Below are 16,712 nucleotides of genomic sequence, written 5' to 3'. Positions count from 1 at the left end.
GACTTGCCATCACTAACAAAACCTCTCTCCCATGTACAGCACCGGCTGTCCTTTTCTCGTGTTTTTCTGCTCTCTTCTAGTCCAAGTTCAGATAGATGTATTGTGGGAAGCTTTTCTCAATCAACTCAGTTTGATGTGCACATCATCTCATTCTCTTCAGTAGCCCCTCTCATTCAAATGTATGGAAATTTCTATGCATGTGATTTCTTTTATACATTGAATTATCTGTCTCATGTGTCACTTCATAAAGGTATATCAAAATTTATCTCATTCCATTGCTCAGTATACTTTTAGAGGAGCAAGATTTCCTCTACCCAAGCCATACGAGCCTCATGGTGACTAGAATCAAGCTTTGTACCAGGATCAGTCTGTTAATGAGTTTGATAGTAAGGATAAAAGAATAAATAAGACTCATTTCAGAATTTCTTTCTCCTTATTGTATTTGGCCATTATTTTTTAAAAGCTTTGGGGCTAAAAACAGGAAAAAAACTACTTATTTGATAGAGATGATGAATTTAGATGAGGGAAATTACATTTTTTCCCCAGTTTTATGGAGAAGTAATTGAATACATCACTGTGTAAGTTTAAGGTGTACAGGAAAATTATATTTTAAAATGTTAGAGGATCATGAGAACATCTGATAAGAAACTTAAAAAATAGTTTAGTGGAACCAATGATGATATTTAGGGGTTAAGTATAACTCATATAGTTTGATCATGTCAGGTGTCATAAAATGTTAGAAGCATTTCCTGTGACTCTATTTAAAACAGAATTTTTTGTGGATTAAGTGTTACAAGATATCATGCACTTAATTAATTCTAAGGAAAATATGTCTCCTTTTTACTTTGTCTTGTAGAAAAGAATGTCTCTTGAATGGGCTTCTAAGATGAATTTTTCTTACAAGATATGTAGGAGTTCACTCTACCTGATAAAGTTTAATGTTAAGATCCTAAAAAAAAAAAAAAAAGCAAAGTGTAATGAAAACTGGGAGGTTAAGTATGAAAGTAATCAGGAATATACTGGAAAAATGTAAGAGAAAGGATTGCCTGGTAGTTTAATATAATTTTGCTATAAATGTATGCAGAATCACCTCTAACGAAATGAGAACAAAAAGGATTCAAGCAGATTCAGCTGAAATATTATTTATGTCTTTTAAATTTTTACTCTATTAGTTGCCTGAAACAAAAGATTTATTTTTGCAAAATGCCCCCTTAATTAAAGCCTTAAATAATAATATATTTGGGAACATTTTCATTCTCCTTTAGGGGGAAAAAAGGCCAAATCACTCTGTTTTTAGAAAAGAAAAGCATTCTATTCTTCCTATTCCTCAATTTTTATGTGACTATGATAATAAAACATACTGAATAAAACCTCCATAATTAAGCTCAGTCTTCCACGATGGTAAACTACTACATTAGCAGTGAGGCTTATCTGCCTGCCACCTCCATTGCCCCATTGAGTATAGGCTGACTTGGCAGTTCTGGCTGGTTGCCCCCTGCTTCTCTCCCTCACCATTACATGAGTGTCACAATGGAAATGTTCATTAGAGAACACACACACTGATATACACTTCTACATCCTTAATTTTCAAAGCATTTTCACATGTTTATTAACTTATTTTATCCCATTTCATAGATTGGGAAGTGAATCCCTGGCTAGATTACTATCATATAACAACATCATCATGATGCCAGAATTAGCTGCCACCTCTCACCTCCAGAAGTCTACCTGTTATTTCTGATTCCAGGAACATTCTCTGTGACAGAAGATAAAGAAATTATTGTATGGTGGAAAGTGAATGAAATTTGGCAAAATTCAGCCTAAGTTTGAATCATCAGTTTCTTAATCTGTTAAATGAGGCTAATATATATTTTCAAGGTTGTGATAAGGATTAAATGATACAGTCCATATTTGGAACAGCTAGCATTTTACCTCGTTCGTGGGAGAACATGACTAAATGATACAGAATAATAAAAATAATAATCTGTGCTGTAGTAAAGCTGTCATTGATTGAAGGGTGTAATACCACTGCTAGGAGCTGCTAAACTTCAGTGAAGACTTACTTAGAAGATGCTGTCTTTCTATGAGAATGCTCATCCATCCAAAGATATTCCACTACCTGCCGGGCACTGTGCTACATGCTGTAGACACCGCAGTGAGCGAGTTTCTGCTCTCATGCAGCTTACATTCTAGGTGGATCTTTAGCATTTGCAGCCTGGGCTGCTTTTACAACTTTCTTCCACCCAATGATTATACTTTTATCAGAACCTGAGTAGTAGAATTAATTCAGCACCAAATTCCCTTTGTTGAGGGAAAGAAGATAGACAGATTAAAACTTGGGAGAAAACGTTCCCAATTGGGAGAAATCTTTCTGTTAGTTAATATTGGTATTATGCACTCAGCATATCTGGGGCAAAAAGATCTCAATCTATCTGTCTCTTCTCTCCTAAAAGGGAAGTTCATCATGTTGCTGTCATATTACCAACTTTCAGTGGAGCCCCAGTCACTAGGTCTTACTTAAGAGACCTTTCTTTCCTATCTAGTATATTTTAAGTCCTTTGCATTTCTTTTTTTTCCCCTTAGGCCCTGTGTTTCTAGAACCCCAGACCCACATTGAGTGTGGGATCTACCTTGTGAAAAAACTTTCACACTCTTGTCAGCAAATTCTTCAGGCTCCTTGTGTTGCCCTTGGGTTTTGCTTAGGCCTAACAATCCTGTCCTATTGGGAAGATATTTTTCCCCCTCATCCCTACATTTGTTTTTTTGTTTGGGAATCTCAGCAGATTTCCTGGCCTGGACCTGCTGTTGGTACTTCTGAAGCTTGTTCCCTAGAATCAAGGAGTCAACCTCATGGAGGTCAGTGGCTTTTGAGGGCAGGGCCGTCGGTTAGGCCGGAGTAAAGGCAAGAGCTGTGAAAGAGGCTGTCAACCGGGCCTTTGGGTACAGGCTGTTGCAGCTTGACCTTGAACCAGAGGGATGCAGCCTTACCTGGAATCGCTGATGAGGCTGAGGCAGATTAGGTATCTTGGACAGCATGCACTGTTTTCAAGCTGCAAGCCTGCCGCATGTATGGGAAAGCATACTTCAGACTTCAGCAATGCATTGCTAGTTCCAAGCCTATGAGGCATCTTAAGTCTGTTGCTCCCGACTCCGTTCTGTATTTGGAGTCCAGGAGGCAGGAATGACATTTGGTTTAGGGTTATGTGACTATCCTCCTGGTGTCAAGTTTCCTTTCGTTGGATGAATTACCTAAATTCTAACCTTGGCTTTGGTTTTCCAGTTCCCAAAATGTCCAGAGGAGAATGTGGTTTGACTACTCCCCATTCTATCTCAGTAATTTATTTCTAGCTGAATAATTTATTTCCAGTTCTAGCTGGAGGACATGGTTACTAGCATTCTCTTGGCTAAAGGCATTCTCCTCCTATGGCAAACAGTCTCTACTGGGATGGAGAACATAGCTTCAAGATTAATACTCATGAGCTGTGACTGAGGAAGAAGGGAAACTTTGTGAAGAGTGCATTCTATAAAGGTATTGCTGAGCATTAACACTTGCCTTAGCTCTTACTTCATGCATTCTAAATGATACCTTTTTAATAACAATTTGATTATGCTGGTTTCAGAGTTAAACTAAGCACTTTTGAGTATATGTACACATTCTGGGATTTTAAAATTTAGATTTACAGAAAGTCAAATGTTAAAATGCCGAAAACATAAATAATTCTTCCTTTAAATATTTTTGGCAATTTTATATGCATTGGATTTTGAAATTCTATTATTATAAAGTGATTAAAAGTCCAGAGTTAATTACAGTAAACAATTATTCACATAAAAAAAAAAAAAGAGTGCATTCTACTAACTGGCTTAGAGTTTACTGGTGGGGCTGCCAGCCCGTGTTCTTATGTCCATCGGGAAGTTGGAGGCTTATGGAATTCAGCAGATAACTGCCAAGAAGGTCAGTAATCTTAATGGTTGGCCTCACTGTATAAATGCATAGCTTAAGAACAGTCTGTGCATATACACATATGGTAGAGGAGTTCTTATCCAAAGCCTTTATCGTGCCCCCTACTTTAGGATTATTGCTTGTTCTTTGTTTCTTAATAATATCCTTGATTTCAATTTGTAAGTAACCTAAAACGTACTTTCTCTAATATATAAGCAGGAAGGCCCTCTTTTTATCCTTATTTAAAACGATACTTCCCTTGCTTAAATGTAGAGGTTAGAGGAGACTTGGGCTAAGAGACAGCTGTATGAAATGATGCATCTGAAGTACTGAATGCGAAAGCCACACTTGTGCCATCTTAAGTGATGAAGTTGTCCTCTTTCTGCCCTGAGCACACAGTATCCTATTGCCCTGTTTACTTGTAGTCTTTCTCACTTAGTCAAGAGAGATCTGAAATATTAGTACTAAGGAACGCTTACCGCATTTGTCTTTAACTCTGCTCTGGGATTAAAGGAAGTGCGATCACTTCCAAAGACTAAATAGCATTTGTGAAATATTTTAACTCCAAAACATACCCGAGGCATCTCTATACCCAAGATACTAGGAAGCCCTCAACTTTTTGAAAATCATCATATCCACTTGAGCTAACTGTGATTTCTGAATCATAAATCGTTTCATTTCAAGACAAAACTAGGAAAGTATCCAAAGACGTTCACGAAGATAACCATCTAAAAGTCCAGGCTGGTAATGTGAAAAGAGAAAACCCTAACCTGAATATTTTCTGTGCTTTTTTGGCTGTCTTCCTTCATACTGTGCTTCCAGGAAACCAAGGCCTTTTTAGGTTTCAGAATCAAGAGTGCACGGGCTTCTCAAGTACTTGAAAGTAATTATGCATTCTAGCAGACAGCTTAGGAGAAGTTGTAAGGGTGCCATTTCCATCTCAATGTAAATGCATATTTTGCCTCTGTGGATGTATTCTGGTAGAAAGCATCCTCATTCCAATAGTGGGTCCTATGAGGTCTTAAGGTAATAACTAAGCTTGCTTTTCTGTCTTTGTTTTTTCTTTTCTTTCATTTCTTAGGTTTCAAAGGTGACTTTTAAGTTTGCTTTTCTTGGGTTCCATCTCTAATATTCCTAGAGTATTTCAGGTGGCCGAGGTAGTCACAGACTGCTAATTTTGTTGCAGTTTGGTAAAGGAATACCCCTTTACCCTGCCTGTTTAGATATCTGTTGGTCTAGTAACAATTGTCTGTCTTTGTTTTTGTCATCCATAAGTTAACTGGTACATTGACCCTATTGTCCCTCCTAACATTAAGGTTCAGAAATTACTTTCATTTGTTCCCAGACTTATCTGTTGCTGTTATTTGAGAATGTTTAAGTGAATAGCTCTCTGATATGGAATTGTCTTTTGAAGGATAACTTAATTCAGCTCCCAGATTCCACCACCCCAACTAACATTCCTAATTCCTTAGATGCTCAGGGTCTGTGATGTTCTGCTAAATTCTGCATTTGCAAAGAGTTCTATTCCCAGGAACCTTTCTTTTACTAATAAAAGAATTAGATTGAATCAGATTTGATTCCTACATTTGCTCACTCACTGGCTATTTGGCTGTGAAATTCACTTGATAAGAACTGCAGCTTTTTAAAAGACGGATAGTAATCGCAATTCTGGAAGACACTGAAAAGAAAACAGATACGCATGTAAAGCCCTCATCAAAGTGTTGTGCACACGGGAAGGCACATAAGTAACTGATTATGACGATGCTCCTGCTAAAAAAGGACAGGTAGAAAGAAGAGGAAAAGGAAGAGAAGCGAGGGATGGGGAGAAGCAGAAGAGAAAAAAGAAAGGGAAGGGCAGGAGCATGTAGTGGCTAAAATAATGAGATTGTACCATTTGGGGAGGGCTTTCCAAGTATCTCTTTCTTTCATTTACATAGTTCTCATCTTCAGTGCTATTACAAAGCATGATGAGAGACTCAGAAAGGTTTTTTTTCCTCTTTTTTTTTTTAAAGGAGAAGCCAATAGAAACTGCTTCCCACTTTCTCTGTGTTGGCTTTGCCCTAACTTTTGACCTTCTTTCTGCATTAGCTCACCTCCCCAACGCCACTCCATCTGACAGTTTAACCACTTCTGTACCATCGTGACAGCACTGATTTCATAAGAGAGCCTTTTATCCACAGCCTGTCTAATGGTTGTTTCAACCCAGTTAGGTAACGTTGGAGTTTGATTTAAAATTTAAATAGAGTGGGAGGCCGCTGTCTCTGTTTTGTAAACTACATATGAAAAATAATCCACTGATTTTTGTCTAGTTAATTTAACTGTCCTTTAGTTAAAATTAAGAGAGAAGAGTGACTGGAACACGAGGAGAGCAAATGTAGACTAAACATAGAAGTTAATTTTCAGTGCAACTATTCTTTAAACTCTAATAGCCAATAAACGTAAACATGAAGTGACAGTTGCCTCATTACAAATGTAAACACACATATAAACCTGCCCGGTCGCAATTTAAAACAGACTTAGAGATATACCTCCTACTTTGCTTATGCCTGAGCCTTTTTCACCAAGGCTGTCATTCTTTTTGGTTTATTATTTTCTACCTTACCACTGTGGCTATTAAATACAGTTACTAAAATAGTTAAGCCTGGTGAAAAAGAATTTTAGAGTCAACGAAGAAAGAAAAACTGCTCTTCAAATAGTCTTCAAGTTATGGAAAACCTAGCTAAAATGTGTATTTTCATCCAGAATATCACTCTTTGCCTCAGACCTAACCATTAGTTTGCTCAAACCATGGATAAATCAGGCATGAAACCCTTGACATAATCATCGTTGGGAAGAGAAGCCACACACTCACACAGGAGGAGACGCTTCTGATTCCTAGATGAGTAGGTTTCATAGCTATGCAATCAAGGTCACTTTCCTGCGCCTTCACTGATAAAAGGTGCTTTTGATCAAACAGGATTCTTTGAATTTTTTGTACCTTTGTTCTCTTATAATGCGATGAGAATAAAAGAACACTATTTGCTTCGGGAGTGGGTGACACTGATTAGAACTGCCTTCAGAGGAAAGTCTGAAACTAAAGCGAGCAGTGAGCTGGATAGCCTCTGGTGGGGTTAGTTTTCAGATAGCTGTCTGAGCACAAATCCACACGTTTTTGAGTCTCAACTGTTGCTCTTGTCAAATATTCTTACCCTTTTTTGGATAATAACTTTTGACACTATTCTTTTTGAGGTTCTGCTGAAATAGCTCTCTCTTTCTCTCATATATATGTGTGTGTATATGTATCACATATATATGATATATACATGTAAAACCTTTGTGTATAGGAGTTAACATCATCATATGTTGATTGCTTATGCTAATTGGGAAATATTAAAGTAAACTATGTCTGCTTTAACTAGAATAGATGGTTTAAATGACTCCATTTCCAAGAAAACTTCAGTCATTCTTATTTTTTAAATCAGCCCCTAAATGTTTCCATTCCTAACAGCAAAATAAATAAATGGACAAACAAACAGCTCTTTACTGAAACAATAGTAATGTATTATCTTGCTCAGAGAAAAAAATGAGCTTTCAAATGTGGAGAAGGCCTAGAATGTTATCACCACTTTTAGAAATGTATATACATTATGTTTTTTTAAACATAAATTTGAACTCAAGCAAATTTGCACTTTCTCAAATAAATTGATGAACTGCAAATAAGTTACCTGTAATCGCACAATTTTATTATATGTATCACACTGTCTTCTAATTTTTGTTAAGCTACCCTATGTGAAACTGCCTGTAATTTTAATGAGTCTATATGTAATATTTTGTATTCTGCATTTATGTACATATTTCCTTATATCAGCATAACTTTCATACTTATTATAGCAATAAAGCATCATATACTTTTAACAATGTAACATTCCATAGTGTTGAACTGATTCCCTTTTGTTGGGTTATGGTATTAATAATAATAGTAATAACAGCTACCATTTATCAACTGTTTGCACAATTAGTGTTCTGTTAAGAACATCTTTTTACAACATAGAGACCAAGCTTAGTTTCTTATGTGGCAATGCCTAGACTTTAGAATTTGATATACTTATGTCTCCACTACCTGTGTGATACTAGTCAAGAAAAAATTCTCTTGTTTCCTCACCTTCAATTTTCTCCTCTGAAAAAAAAAAAAAAGAATAATAATAGCTACTTAGAGGTTGTACCTCCCTGAGTCTGGCACATGGTAGATGTTCAAGATATGGGAGAAGTTTGTCACTGGGGACTACTTCTAAAGATGATTTAATAACCAAGTGTGTAAAATGAAGAGATTTGTAGGATTTTGTGCATATTTCCAAATGGAGTTCCAGGATAATTAAGTGGTCAGGGTCACCAACAGTATTCTAAGTGTCCATTTTTTATGTATCAAATCCTCACCAACTTTACCTTTCCATCATTCTTTATTTATTCCTTAAGAAAATAATAGAGCCTGTTGTTCACCAAGCATTGATGAAGTCACTATTTGACTCCAGGTTGCATCTTGCATGAAGGAGGTGCTGTCCATTCAATAAGGATCAAAAGACTTGGGGGCAGTGTCCACTGCGAGGTCAGTGAATAGGCAGAAATGTAGGCGGAGTGTGTGTGTGTGTGTGTGTGTGTGTGTGTGTGTGTGTGTGTGTTTCCATTGCCATGTCTGTCTTCCCCGTGAGACCATAGTTGTTCCTCTTGATGTATCCTATCAATGCACTTGACCAAGATATAGCCTCCTGGGAAAGACATATGTAAATAAATAATAATACAGTATTAATCATAAAAATAGATTTAATGCACAAAATCTTGTGGCTGTATATTTCTGCCTAAGGGATTAAGGATGGCTACAGAATTCACTTCTGAATTAAATTCTTTTTCAAGTGAATACCAACTTACCAGTTAAATAGAGAAGAGCCCAAAGTTAAAAGGTGTAGTCCACCTAGAGAAAACAAGGTGCAAAGTCAAATGTGACAGCATAGATGAGACCTACATGTCCGGCAACCATTTCCCTACAGCTGTAATGACCGTGGTAGTTGATTGGTGTTAGAACAAGAGGGTGAGAAAGTAAGCAGGGCCAGAAAGAACATACGAAGCTGGTAAGTATCCTGTGCCTCCCATGTGACAGGCAGTATGCTGGATTTTTTATGCATATTTTGTCCTACAACTCTCAGAATAACCCTGTTGAAGAGGTGATGGAAATGACTTTGAATAGAAAGTAAGTTGTCCAAGGTCGTACAGCAAGAAAATAAGTGGAATTGATGTTCAGACCCAAGTCTTTGAGATCAAAACCCCTCTTCTCTTCACCAAGATGCAATTAAAATTTAAATGGGAAACCACTTAAGTGTCATTCTATTTATTTGGGTGTAATTAACTTCTCTAAAGATAAATCTTTGGGATTTTATTCTGTGTTGTCTCAAACTTCATCAAAAGCACAAAGCAGTTGTGCTACAAAACATTATTTTAACTTTCTTTGGTATCTTTCAAATGCAAATACTTCCTCTTCATCTATGGTTTCCTTGTGTTATGTAGCAGATTCTTTTTTATATAGTCTTTATGCTTTGTTTTGTTTTGCTTCATCACCTGTTTATCCATCCTTAGATATGGCCCACCGTTTGCCCTTCTATGGGATAGGATAGATGGAGTGTCTTTTACCTGCTTAGGGTTTCTCTGTTTGCTCTTGTATGAAGACCTACAGCAGAAAAAAAACAAAAACAAAAAAACCGGTTATCTAAGTTATCTGCCTTTCTTGAGGCTGGCACATATGGGAAGAGAATCAGAGTCCTGGAGATTTGATTTCCTTCATGTGAACTTCATTCTGCCATATTGAAAAATGACATCCTGGTAGCCAGATTTCTGCATCCATCCTCATTGGCCCAGCCTGTGTGCCAGATTGAGTATGGCTGAATTTACCTTCCTTTCTGGTGCTTCCTCCAGGGAAGAACCCCACTGCCCCCAGAAAAAGTCCTGCTATATTCGTAATATTGCATTGTCCATGGGTCTATGTAGGGAAGTGGATTCCCACCTCCTGCTTCCAATCTGCCCTAAAGCAGCCCCTTTCTCTATTATCATCCCCTCCAAATTGAGAACTAACAATTTTCTAGACCAGAAATCAGCCAATGATTTCTGTAAAGGATCAAATAGTAAATATATTTTAGACTCTGCAAGTCATACTGTTTTTTTCACAACCTCTCAACTCTACTGTTGTAGCATGAAAGTAACCAGAGACAATATGTACATGAGTGGTTGTGGCTGTATTCTCATAAAACTTTCTTTATAGACTATGACATTTGAATTTCAAATAATTTACACTTATATGATTCTTTTAACTTCCTCCAACGATTTAAAAGTGCAAAAACCATTCTTAGCTCACGGGCTACCCCAAAACAGGCAGCAGGCTATGGTTTGCCAGCCCCTGCTATACATAGGCAGGGTGCTGAGACGCTGTTCGTCTGCAGGGTAAATTAGGGTCTGACCATCAGAGTCTCCAGTCTGGCTGCTTCTCTACAGCATCTCCAGTCCAAAGCAGCACTTCTTAGTTTCCTATGATCATGAAGTTTCTACCTGGAGTCTTTAGTCATTTCAGTTTTCTCCTCTGTTAGGATCTGACCACAGGAAAGGTGATTAGGTTTTGTTAGCCAGCTGATGTCTGACCTAGAAGTGAAAGGTGGATTTTTTTTTTTCTCCCTCTCTGGAAAATTTTTGTTATTTTACCTTTTGCTGTTCTTCACAAACCTCTCCAATTGAACTAAATTAAACTGACTACTGACTAGTTTGTAATTCTTTGAATGATTATATTTGAACTTCATTCACATGATTTTTAGATGATTCTTCCTACTTTTTCCTGAGATTGTGTTGCAAACAGGAAGACAAGTTTGGCAAGTAAATGAAAGGACTGACAAAGCGAAAAGTGTGACTTGAGACAAAAGATATATGCCAATTCCTACTTTTGTTGTTGCTGTTATTCATTTATTTACTCAGCAAATATTAGTGTGTGTCAGGTTCTGTATCCCAAAACAAGATCTCACTTTACATTTTGACATACAAAAATGAGTAGAATACAGTGCTTGTCTTGTAGGGAGCTACAGGGGAAAGAAAGATACATCTTTATATAATCCTCTTGGTATCTGTTATTCATATCGTAATTTACATGGAGCACAAGTGAGCATAGGAAAAAGTGTGTGCTTGGCACACTGCACATGATATGGAGGAGAAGTGTAAACTATAGAATAGGGACTTGGACCAACTGCCCTGCTCCTCTAAGCCCTAAATGTTGTAAAGTGAGGAGATTACCTACATTGCAGTTTTGTTGTCAAGACTAAATGAAATTTCATACACAGATGTGCTATAAATGCTCAGCACATAGCCCCGCCCCCAAAAAAATTTACATCAGAGTATGTTAATTTTTTTGCTTTAGTTTGTTATTGATAAGTTTATAGCCTCCAGTAACGTGATACCAGTTTACTACTAAATTTATTACTTCATAATTGCTATATAATCACTAAATTTATTACTTCTTTACTGACTGTACAGTGTGTTTCCACTGCTATACTGCTCATAATATAGAAAACAGAGGTGTGTAAATTAAAGCCCTTTCATTGGCTTGCTTGTCAGACTTTTTTTTTTTTTTTTTAATGCTGCAGGTTGGAAAGATGCTCTTGTGCAAATGGTATGAAATGGTATTTATTGACTGTCATCTCTTTGTGTGCCTGTTTAGGTCTGAACAGTGATGGCGCTGATTTCAGTTATGAGTTGCTCAGTGGACTGTGGATTGACTGAACTGTACCCATTCCCATCATGATGTACACCACCGAGACTCCTCACTAGTAAGTATTCTCTATTCAGTATCATTTACATGGTTATATATTGAGATCTTCAACACAGCGTGCACTTACCTTGCAAGAAGTGTACAAAATACTTGCGTTTGTTTTGCTGTTATGAAATCGGCTAGACTTAGTCTATGTACCAACCAACTGCAAAAGGAAAAAATAGGTTTAGATGTATCTATTATGTATATGTGTGCATATTGATATGGTAATATATATGTATCTAAATAGGCAGAGTTTAGAAGTGTAGAATTTTGCCTCTCTTTTAACTGAATAGAAAAAGTCAATGGAAAGTTTCAGTGTCTTTTGGTTCTTTAATATCATATAAATCAGTATAAGCCTGAAAATTTTACTTAGTTTAATATTGTGAAACAGTTCAATTTTATTGCAGTTTTATCTAACAGGGTATCCAATATACTTTCACTTACACAAGTATCATACGGGTAATTGACATAGGTTGTTTATGGTGTCATTGAAAGGAAATTCTACTCAATTCCCTTAATTTTAGTTCCAGCTCCAACATTTATCGTCTGGCTAGTCCCTTAAATCTCTAGGGCTCAGTTTCTTCATCTGCAAAATGAGAGGAAGAATTTCTGCTTTACCTAATTCACAAGATTAATTTAAAGGACAAATAAGATAATGAATGTGAAATTATTAACAGTAAAACCCCATAAAAATATATATCATCTGTGGCTGACTATTATTACAAGTAGGGAGCTGGAAAAAAGTTGTGACCACAATGTTCTTTTTAAATTAATTAATAGAGTCTAATATTTTATTTGTTATTCACCTAAGAGATAAATGATAAAATTATACTTAACATTAACTCATGACCCCAATTATTTTTTGTATCTCAGAAAGTTATGTTTAAATGAAATATGAAAAAACACATGTTTCTCACACACACTGCACACACAAATCCCCACCAACCGTAATAATTAGATTTCTACTTCTGATCTCCAGGATGTTTACTCTATTATAGTTTATTTTTAGGTGTTTTATTCTTGGAGGAGACAAGATACACTAGATACTTATTATGTATCATTTAATTTCAGGATCCTAAGGGAGCAACATAGAAATTCGATCAGATATTACTCCTTCAGTTTAATGTATTAATTTTTTTGTTTACTGAAATCTCTTTAACACTTCATCTGACCATTCTCTTTAGCCAACAGAATACAGCTAGCCTGTTTAAAATAAAAGACTGTAAATGAACATCTTGGCAACTATATTTAGTAATATTGAGAAAGACTTTTCCACTAAAATTAAACAAATTATTATGTAACCGAGTCAGTGCAATAAAACTGGTTTGGAAATTCTTTTCCAGAAATTAGTTATGATTACCATTGAAGAGGCAATGGTTTATTACACAAATAAAATTTTTACATATAAGTGAAACAAAAATCTTAACAATAGGTAACATACATTCACTTGCTGATATTGTAGCGTAGTCAGTAAGTATGGTGGCGGGGTCAGGGGTGGGGCGGGGAGTGGTAGAGTCAGATTGCCTGAGGTTACAACCCAATTTCATCATTTTCCTGCTTTGCAGTGTTGAACAAGTCACTTAACCTCTCTGTGCCTTAGTTTGCTCATCTGTAAAATGGGTCTAATAATAAGAGTATTTATCTCATAGGGTTGTTGTGTGAATTACATGAGTTAATGTGGTCAAGCACTTAGGAGCACTGTTTGACACTTAGTAAGTAACCAATCAGCATTAGTGATTATTATTCACTGGATGAGCATGGGATTATGGTGCTGACTATAGATTTTGGAATCAGAAAGTCCTAGGTTCAAAACCATTTATGAATTAATGGTGAAATCTAAAGTAGTTACTGAACTTTTTGAAGTCTCGGTTTATGAGAAATAAAATGGAAATAATTAAAATATACTCCATAATGCTTTTGTTAGGCTGGTTGAACACAGCATCTGGCAAGAAAGGGTAGCTATCACCTTCATTGGGAATTGTGAAGGTACAATTGCAAATTACTATGTAATGCAATTATAAAGTAATGTAAATGAGAGATTCTCTGATTCTGTAAGTGTCTTTGCAATATGTTGTATTTAGGGGACCTCTAGAAATGTGTTCAATTATAGGATTTGCTTTGTTAGGTCCAGAATTTCAAAAAAGACAGACAATAATTTAAATCAAATTACAAGTACAAACATAACAAATACGGCATCCTGATTTAAAAAATAAAGGTGACAAAAATCCATTGGCCTTTTTTCGGCCTAACAGAGAACATCAGCTCATTATTTAATTTGTTAGGAAGATTGGGCTGTTACCACATTTAAAATGACTTTCTGGAAAGAAAGGGAAGAAAAAAGAAAGGAGATGGAAATGTAGAATATGTGTCACAAAACAATGGAGAGGGAGGGTTTGAACTTCCACTTTCATAACCCTATGCTCTAAGACAGACTCTATACTTGTTATGAAGAAATTTAAAGTATTGTCTTTTGGGTTTGTATTGGACAAAATTCGGTGGTTGGAATGGGTGGCATTTTTCGAATGAGTCATGATTTGTTTCCAAGGTGGAAAATACTGATAAGCTGGGGCCGTAATCCAAGAGCGGATTGCCTGGCTGCCATGTATCAGTCAGAACAGAAAGCTCAGTCTCTTTCTCTCACGTGTTAATTATAAACCATCTGAAACAATGGCGGTGTTGGGTCTAGTCCATCTCTGTATCCATCTAAATCAGCAGCCAGAGAGTCTTTTGCATGTAAATGGAATGTGACTTGTCTGTAACTCAGATTATAACATTATTGAATGCTTCTGTGTGCACACTCCCTTTTATTCTTGTTGCTTATTTCTGCAATACTTTTAGCCTTTATAGAGTTTGTGCCTGACATGGAAAATCATGTTTCTGGAGGAGGCTTTTGAGGGTAAAGGTTTTGGAGGTGGATTCCTAGGTAGGAGCCCACAAACCATGGATGTGGTGTTAGGCTGGACTGCTGCTTTGCTGACCCTGCTTGGGGCCCTGGGTGAGAGATGACCATGGTGCTTATTCTGTCCTGCTTCTCCTGGGCCCCGCCTCATTCCATGCTTGCAGTCCTTTAATGTGGCCAGCGTTCACATTTTGACCTCTCATATTAGGATTTAGGATGTAATAAAATGAAAAAGCACGGTCATGATGACCGTGACACAGTCCTACTGGACAGATAGATGCCTATGTGTCCTTATTTCCGTGACCATTATAGATTTGTGAAGTTAATCTGAAAAATTGTTCGTGACTTTAGATGTCTCCTTCTAAAGGAGTCTGACTTAGATGTCAGTCTAGTACTTCATAAAACAATATCTCTAAAAAGTAGAGAGAAGTACCAGAGTTTGGAGGAGACCTCGGGTATTCAGAACTGAATACCTGTAATTTGGAGATAGATTTAGATGAAGTGTTTCTCAGCGGGACTTTAACAACAAGCAGACTTTGTCAGGCTCTAAGTCTAAGCGTAGCATCATCATGATAAAGGGAACAGTTTAAGCCTCCGATTCACAATTGTGAATGAGCAGGAGGTATTCGAGGACAAGCAGAGGATGGGCCCATTAAAGTTGAATGTCTGCTGCAGAGTCACCAGAAGTGGAATCAGATGAGTTGTGAGTGCCCTGGGGGGGCTTTATGTGGCCCCCTCTCATTTGCCTGCTGCAGATCCCCTCCACCTGTTTGCTGACCACCTGTTTGCTGGCCAAGCCCTACCTAGAAGCACCCCAGCCTTACCTGTGTGACACCACAAGCCTCCTAGTGTTTGCAGATACTGCCCATCAAACTCTGATTCTTCTGTCCAAGCTCATTTTACCTGCTCTGCCACCTATGAAAACTTCCTTAATCCTCCTCTTAAAATTGACTGTTGCCTCCTTTTCTTTAACCTCTGTACTGTATACATGCCTCTTTGATAGAACACATACACTTCTTTTGCAATAATTGGTTGACATTTCTGTCTTTGTCTCTTTGGGCTGCTAAAACAGTGCCATTAACTGAGTAGCTTATAAACAACAGAAATTTAATCACAATTCTAGAAACTGGGAAATCCAAGATCAAGTCACTGGCAGATTTTATGTATGGTAAGGGTCTGTTTCCTAGAAAGCCATCTTTTTGCTGTGTCCTCACCTGGTGGAAGTGGCAAAGGTGCTTTCCTGAGCCTCTTTTATGTTTCATAAGGGCACTAATCCCATTCATGAGAGCTCCGCACTCATCATCTAATAATCACCTCCCAGAGGCCCTACCTGCCACATTGGGCATTAGGATTTAACATATGAATTTGGGGTGGCGTTCAGTCTATAGCAGTATCCAGCTTTCCTGTTACATTCTTGGTTTATTGAGGGCACTCCTTGTCTTATTCAGTAAAATTGTTATTAATGTAAGTCAGTAAAAAGTATAAACAGAAAAATGAAAAGTGGCCACTTTCAGCATACCATGATGGTTATATCATTTAAACATTTTTAGCCAAAGGTAACAGGAATTTTGAAAATGTATAACTCACCCTTCTAACTTCCATAGTAGTTTATCATTAAGCATATTGTTTTTAGAACAACATTTCAATAATGGTGAGAATTATTTGACCTCATCTTGACTGAGGTTAGCATGATTTCCTCCATGTAAGTTAATAAGACAACAATAAAACAGTTCTTAAGGTTTTATGTTATTATATTAATTGTATATAATACATTATTACATATATGTATATATATACACACATATATATTTCATATGTTCATAGAAGGTGTCAACTACTAATTTTATTTGAGAGAGGAGGAATATATCAAGTGTAACCAAAGGTTCCTATAGGTTCAAGCTGCTTTTTAAAAAAACATAGAGGGAAAAATAACCAAATCCCCAAAACCCCTCTAAGTCAATAAACAAAACCTTTGTTATAGAGCCAACTGAAATTTTATCTGAAATTTATTCTGGTAACTGTATATCACTCAGAGGAGGACTTAAAAGTGTTTAGGTTAA

General features: G+C 36.8%; 1 protein-coding gene across 8 annotated transcripts in view; it reads left to right on the top strand.

Annotated features, from left to right (window-relative positions):
- Window positions 1-16,712, top strand: part of CHRM3 (cholinergic receptor muscarinic 3) — a 532,253-nt gene that overhangs the window by 132,676 nt on the left and 382,865 nt on the right. For all 8 annotated transcript variants that reach the window (XR_014253554.1, XR_014253555.1, XM_082425549.1 and 5 more), the window contains exon 2: window positions 11,661-11,769. The gene's annotated coding sequence lies outside the window, so the exon portion shown is untranslated. The remainder of the gene's footprint in view (window positions 1-11,660; window positions 11,770-16,712) is intronic.

This window comes from Balaenoptera physalus, assembly GCF_965194825.1.
Source record: "Balaenoptera physalus genome assembly, chromosome: 14".
NCBI lineage: Eukaryota > Metazoa > Chordata > Mammalia > Artiodactyla > Balaenopteridae > Balaenoptera > Balaenoptera physalus.
The sequence above is the reverse complement of the archived record's forward strand: the minus strand, read 5'-3'. Positions and strand labels throughout refer to the sequence as shown.